We start from the raw sequence: 6,122 nt of genomic DNA, 5'->3' as shown, positions 1-6,122 counted from the left end.
TCTAAGGCGCAGTTCAACATGTTTGTAGCTTTGACATTAATTTGGGTCATTCTGGTATCTGATTCATCCCACTCATTGTAAGGTTTTGGTACCCTAAGTCCATCTACAGTTTTGGTAGGAATTTTTGGACCATTGCAAATAATTTTTCAGCATTTATGATTATTAGATTGAACATGTATGGTCATCCTAGTTTTGCAATAGCTAAAATCTGTGCTGCTAAATACTGGTGGCCTATTGGATGCTTGTCCCTCGGGTAAAGAATAATTAGGGGTTGCTATGATCTAGTCTAAGACGGTTAAGTCACACAAACTAGAGTTTACGTGCTGATACCAATTGTTATCCCAGATAGGTAACCCAAGAGGGGGGGTGAATTGGGTTATTAAAAATTTCACAATATTAAAATTAACACAATATTTAGAATTTTAATAAATAAAAAAAACAGAATAATAATTATCAATATAAAAGTAAAAGAGATAGGGAGAAAAAATCAAACATTGCGATTTATAGTGGTTCGGCACGCCAGGCCTACGTCCACTCCCCAAGGAACCTCCTTAAGAATTTCTTTACTATCAATTGAATAAATACACCACCAAGCTTGTGGATTTGGTACAAGACTTACTCTTATCTATTGAGTCTCACTCAACAATAAATGCCTTACCGTTACAAAATCTCTCACAAAAATAAAGAATAAGAATAAGTGGTACTTAAACCCTCTTTTACAATAATTCTCTCACAAAGAGTAGATATGAAAGTGTAAGAACAAATGCTAGACTTAGATCTGAAAGTGAAAGAGCAGAATACAATATACTCAGAATTTTGGAGCTCGCAGAAAATTTTCTCTTCAAGTTCTTGATTTTTCTCCACACACAACACTTCTATTTATACACAAAAATATACCCATTGGACGCTCCTTGCTGACGTCATGGCTTACACAAGCACGCTCCTTGATTTTAAATAGTCAGCAAATGTTGATAATTAAAAAGATAAAAGTAAAACTAATTTTTTCTTTTCCTTTTTTGTTTTTTTCAAACATGGAGCCACCGTTTTTGTAGATAATTTAATACAAAATTCATAACTTTCAAACAAGCAAATGATTTGCTCCATCTTGTTTTATTATAATATATAACTCCATCTTTTTCTTCTTGTTTTATTATAATATGATATAATCAATGTAGTGTAAAAAATTTAATTGCTCACGTGATGTATTCTATTTATATTATATGCATTCTATATAATATTCTACTCAAATATTTGCATATATAGTAAAATCCCTTTAAGTAATATTTATAATAGATCTGATCATATATACTCTTTTTTTGTATATTTTGTAGAGATTTTAAATTAAATATAATCTTCCTCTCCATATCAATTTTGTCAAAAGAAGACAACCCATTAATACCAAATTTGTCAAAATAATACAACCAATCAATCAATATAATTATTCAATTTTAATTTTGTCAGAAAGTAAATAATGATCAGCCTAATTTTTCAAAAAGTGAATAGTAAAGTTTTCAAAAATATTTTTATTTAAATAATATTTAACAAATATATATATATATATTAAATATTTTGTGTCAAATAATATGTATATTAAAAAATTCAGATTTTTGCAAATAATATTTTAGACATCATCAAAATTAAATAATAAGATTAACACAGACATTAAAGCCTCATTTCAGCAGAGTTTGATTGTAGTCCAACACAACTACACACCTACTGAGTTCATTGAATTACGTGGTTCTATTTCAATTTGTAGTTTGGACAAAATATTGATAGAGTCAAAGAGATCGAATAGTGTGGGAATAGATGTTGCTGCATATGGCTGCATTTTGCGATGTACACATGCGTCGCCATGTGCACATGACATAGCTGAGTATTTTCAACAAGGTCAACTGATTCCCCTCTCATGCATAAATCCTCATTGGAGGAAGTTAGATATGCTTCCAGTTTCAGAAAGTGTTTTTATGGAGTTGGATTGCGAAACAGAGACTGGTTTTTTTATTGAGAAATTCCAAACGATTGACGAGACGCACCAAGTGATCCTTCTGAAGAAGTTAAGGGAGTTAATTAGTCCAAACCGTACATTTTTTATGGAACCTGAACTCAAAACTGACACGCGAGGTGGGGGTCGAGGACGCGACTGTGGTATTCAAAATCGATACATCTACTAAATGTGAGCTATCTGCGTTTGAGTTTGTACTATCTAGGGAATATAGTTATTCACGGGGTGTTACCATCTTAACTGCACCAGTTCGTAAGCAACTGCAATGGAAGAAGACAAAAAACGATAATGTATGTAATTACATAAAACTTGTAACTATGTACAAAATTTATTTTAATAATTGTTCAGCCTCATTTTAATTATTTCATATATCCATTGCTATATATTTGTGATGTAGGTCCGTATGACGCAGTCAACAAATCGTATCTCTTTCTTCAAACAATTTTCGGAGAAGTTAAAACCATATATCCGTTACATAAAAGATGTATAAGCAGATGGCAATTGTGGTTTCAGGGCAATAGTTGGATTGATTGGTTTAGGTGAAGATGATTGGCAACAAGTTAGGCGCAACTTGTTGATTGAGTTGCATTCGAATGTTATGCACTGTGTGCAACTATTTGGTTCACAATAAAGGGTTAATGACCGTAACTCTATCTTATCCTACTTCGAACCTGGCCCTGGATTTAATCATTGGATGAATATACCCGACATGAGCCATTTGATAGTATCATACTATCAAGTCGTTCTTTATCATTTATCCATGCAATAATGCTTGACAGTTCTACCACTTAGATCAGTACCGATTAAAACACCTGATCGATGAGATATCTGCATAGGATTTGTAAATGGAAACCATTTTGTGCAGGTAACTACCGAGCCTACTTAGATCATTACCATGCCTTATTTTGTAATTCTATTTATTAATTTCTTTGTTATAGGTTTATCTACAACCTACTCATCTAGTTCCTCCGATAACAAATAATTGGATTCATTTTCATCACCCGTGTGCTAGTGGATGGAAGAAAGCATATACTATCTGTATCCATCAATTTCGTACTCTTATTAGCCCTGGCATAGTAACTACTAAAACAATCGATATAGACAAATTGTGATAACGTGTTTGATTGATAGATGCAAATAATGACAGATTTTATGGATATTCGTACACTTGATTTTTTTATGAAAAAATTTATGAATACTTTTTATATATGATTTTATAGATGCGTATTTGATTTATGGATATTTTTTATCTAACTGGATTAATTCAAATTCGTTAACATTGTATTACCGAACAAGCCCAAATTATCATTTGAAACAAAGTGGCTCTATAAATATATAGCAATAAAACGCTAGACAAATCTATTTTTTCTAACAACATAACACCGGAAAAATGTAATTTATCTAGTACCGTGTGACCGGACTAACACTTCACAATGGGCTCAACTGACTTTGTTGTGAAGCAAATTGAAATTATCCAATTGTATGGCAACATAATGTTGGAAAAAAATAGTTTGTCTAGTAACATGACACTGGAGTAGTTGAAATTCATTAGCATTTTATTACCAAACAAGCCCGACACAAATTATTACCACATTATTTGGAAGTGACTTTGTAAATGTATAGGAACAAAAGGCTAGACAAACCAATTCATTCCGGCATTATAACACCGAAGTTTTGTAAATTGTTTCGCATTGTGTGACCGAACAAGCACTTCAATGTAGGCTCCACTAGCATTGTTGTGAAGCAAACTGAAATTATCCAATTGTACAGTAACATGATGTTGGAAAAAAAAATTGTATCTGGTAACATGACACTAGAGTAATTCAAATTGATAATTATTGTATTACCGAACAGGCCCAACACAAATTAAACAAACATTGTTTAGGAGAAAGTGACTCTATAAATGTATAGCAACAAAATGCTAGAGAGATCTATTGTTTCCGGCAACTGAACACTGAAAAAGTATGGGTGTAAAGAGATGGGTTTTGAAGATTTTTTTACCTTAGGGTTTGTTTTGGCAATATATTGGGTGTAATGAGAATCTAATATTTTTTTTAGTGGTGTAATAAGATGGAAGGTGTAAAGAGGTAAATGAGTGGTGTAAATAGAATCACCCAAAATAATATTATGGATACCAAAACTCAATGTATAACATAGAAAACATGCATAGTAAAAAGTCAATTTAGGAGTGTTTTGGAAAGTTGGTTAAAAGTTGAATTTTTAGCTTTTTTTTGACTTTTTTGTAGATAAAAAATGTGAGAGGTGAGTGATCCAAAATATATTAAAAGAAAAAAATTAATTTTTAACCAGCTTTCCAAATGAGCCCTCATTCTTGCTTCTAAACAATTTTTTCATATAGAGAGTACATGACCAAGATATTGTCTTCCCATTTTTGTCATTGAAGAGAGTAACCACACTCAAAACTCAATAATTCTTGAGAGATCTACGTATAGGTCCTATTAAATGGATTTATTGTCCAATAAGTCCTATAATAATTAATGGTATTTTTCATCATACACTATAAAAAAAAATGTCATTAATTATTAATTTTCAACGACAATTTGAAAATTTTGTCACAAAAAATATCACTAATTATAAGTTTTAGGGACAGTTTAAAAAAATCGTCACAAAAAAAAGTTACTAATTTTTAACTTTCAATGATAGTTTGAAAAAGTTGTCACAGAAAAGCATCACTAATTGTAAGCTTTAGAAATAATTTATAAAAATCGCAACAAAAAAAAGTCACTAATTGCCAATTTTTATCCACATATGTAAAAAAACTTCACAAAAAATTATTTTAAGAACGATTGTACTATGTCTTATTTTCAATAGAACTTGATGGGAATTAAGTCTAACTATTAAAATCTATTAGTCGTTTATCCTAATGTTTTTTTCCTCTCTTTTGACTTGATTTTAACAGTAATTTTTTCGACGCATTATTATCAAATCCTTAAAAAATAATCTTATTTTTCAATGAGATATTTTGGAAACCATATGGTTTACACCCATGGAAACCCCACTTAAAATGAAAAATAAAAAAGATGGGAGATATTAATTTGGTAATTGGAACATCTAAAGAAGTTGAGTGCCCAAGCATATTTGATTCTTGAGTGGGTGAATTTGACTACTCACTCATTGTTCCAAGTACCTTCTCACGCAAAGGAATATAAGCTTTTCATAATTTTAACTCTTTCAATTTGCACATTCTTTATATTTGGCTAAATTATATTTTGTGCTTTCAATAACTAAATAATACGTCATTATTTTATCTAAAAATTAGCAAAGTTATAAATGAATTAGTGTAGATTCATTGAATATGTATGTTCCCAAATAAGTGAATTCTTAGATATTGTTATTTTGTTATTTCGCTTTCCCTCACTCACACTTGTGTTTGGATCCTTGATTTTTGGCGAGAAAAATAAAATATATATATATATATATATAGAAAAAGAAATAAAAGAAGCTAACTTTTGTTTTTCTCTTTTTTGATTGAGTTACGAAAATAAAAAGAAAATGAATATATATTGATAAAAAAATCTATTTTATTTAATTACACACAAAATTATATGAATAATTTTATTTTCCATATATTTTTATTTAGAAAAATTCAAAATTAAAGCATACTCTACAAATCCTAGGTTTGATATGCTAAACGTAAATTTACTCAAGTTTGATTTTGTTTATTAAGTGGGAGAACATCACTTTTTCGGTCCATTATTTAAATTGAGTTAAAAGTTTATTGAAATGTGTTAATTATTTTAAAACAATTTTTGGGATCGAAGGATTTTGTTTATAGATGAGCAAGATTATTTTTAATTGGAAAAATTATCAGTGAAAAATGGGACAATTATTTATTAAAGAATGAAAATCTTCTTAGAGAGTAACTTTTGTTATGTTTATTACATTAAAAAAAAAAAAGAAGGAAAAAAGAGTTACACCCATATATTTATAATTATTTTGTATTATGGTCTCGTTTGGAAAGTTGGCTATTTTAGTAGACTATTTTAGTTTTTGCCTATTTTAGTAAATTAAAAATTTTATGTTTAAGAAGATGGTTGAATTTTTTTATAGTTTAATGTAATATTTGTGAAAGAAAAAATAAAATGATTATAAGATTGAT

This window comes from Camellia sinensis, chromosome 1, assembly GCF_055761805.1.
Source record: "Camellia sinensis isolate YWXY chromosome 1, ASM5576180v1, whole genome shotgun sequence".
Taxonomy (NCBI): domain Eukaryota; kingdom Viridiplantae; phylum Streptophyta; class Magnoliopsida; order Ericales; family Theaceae; genus Camellia; species Camellia sinensis.
Note: the sequence above shows the minus strand (reverse complement) of the source record.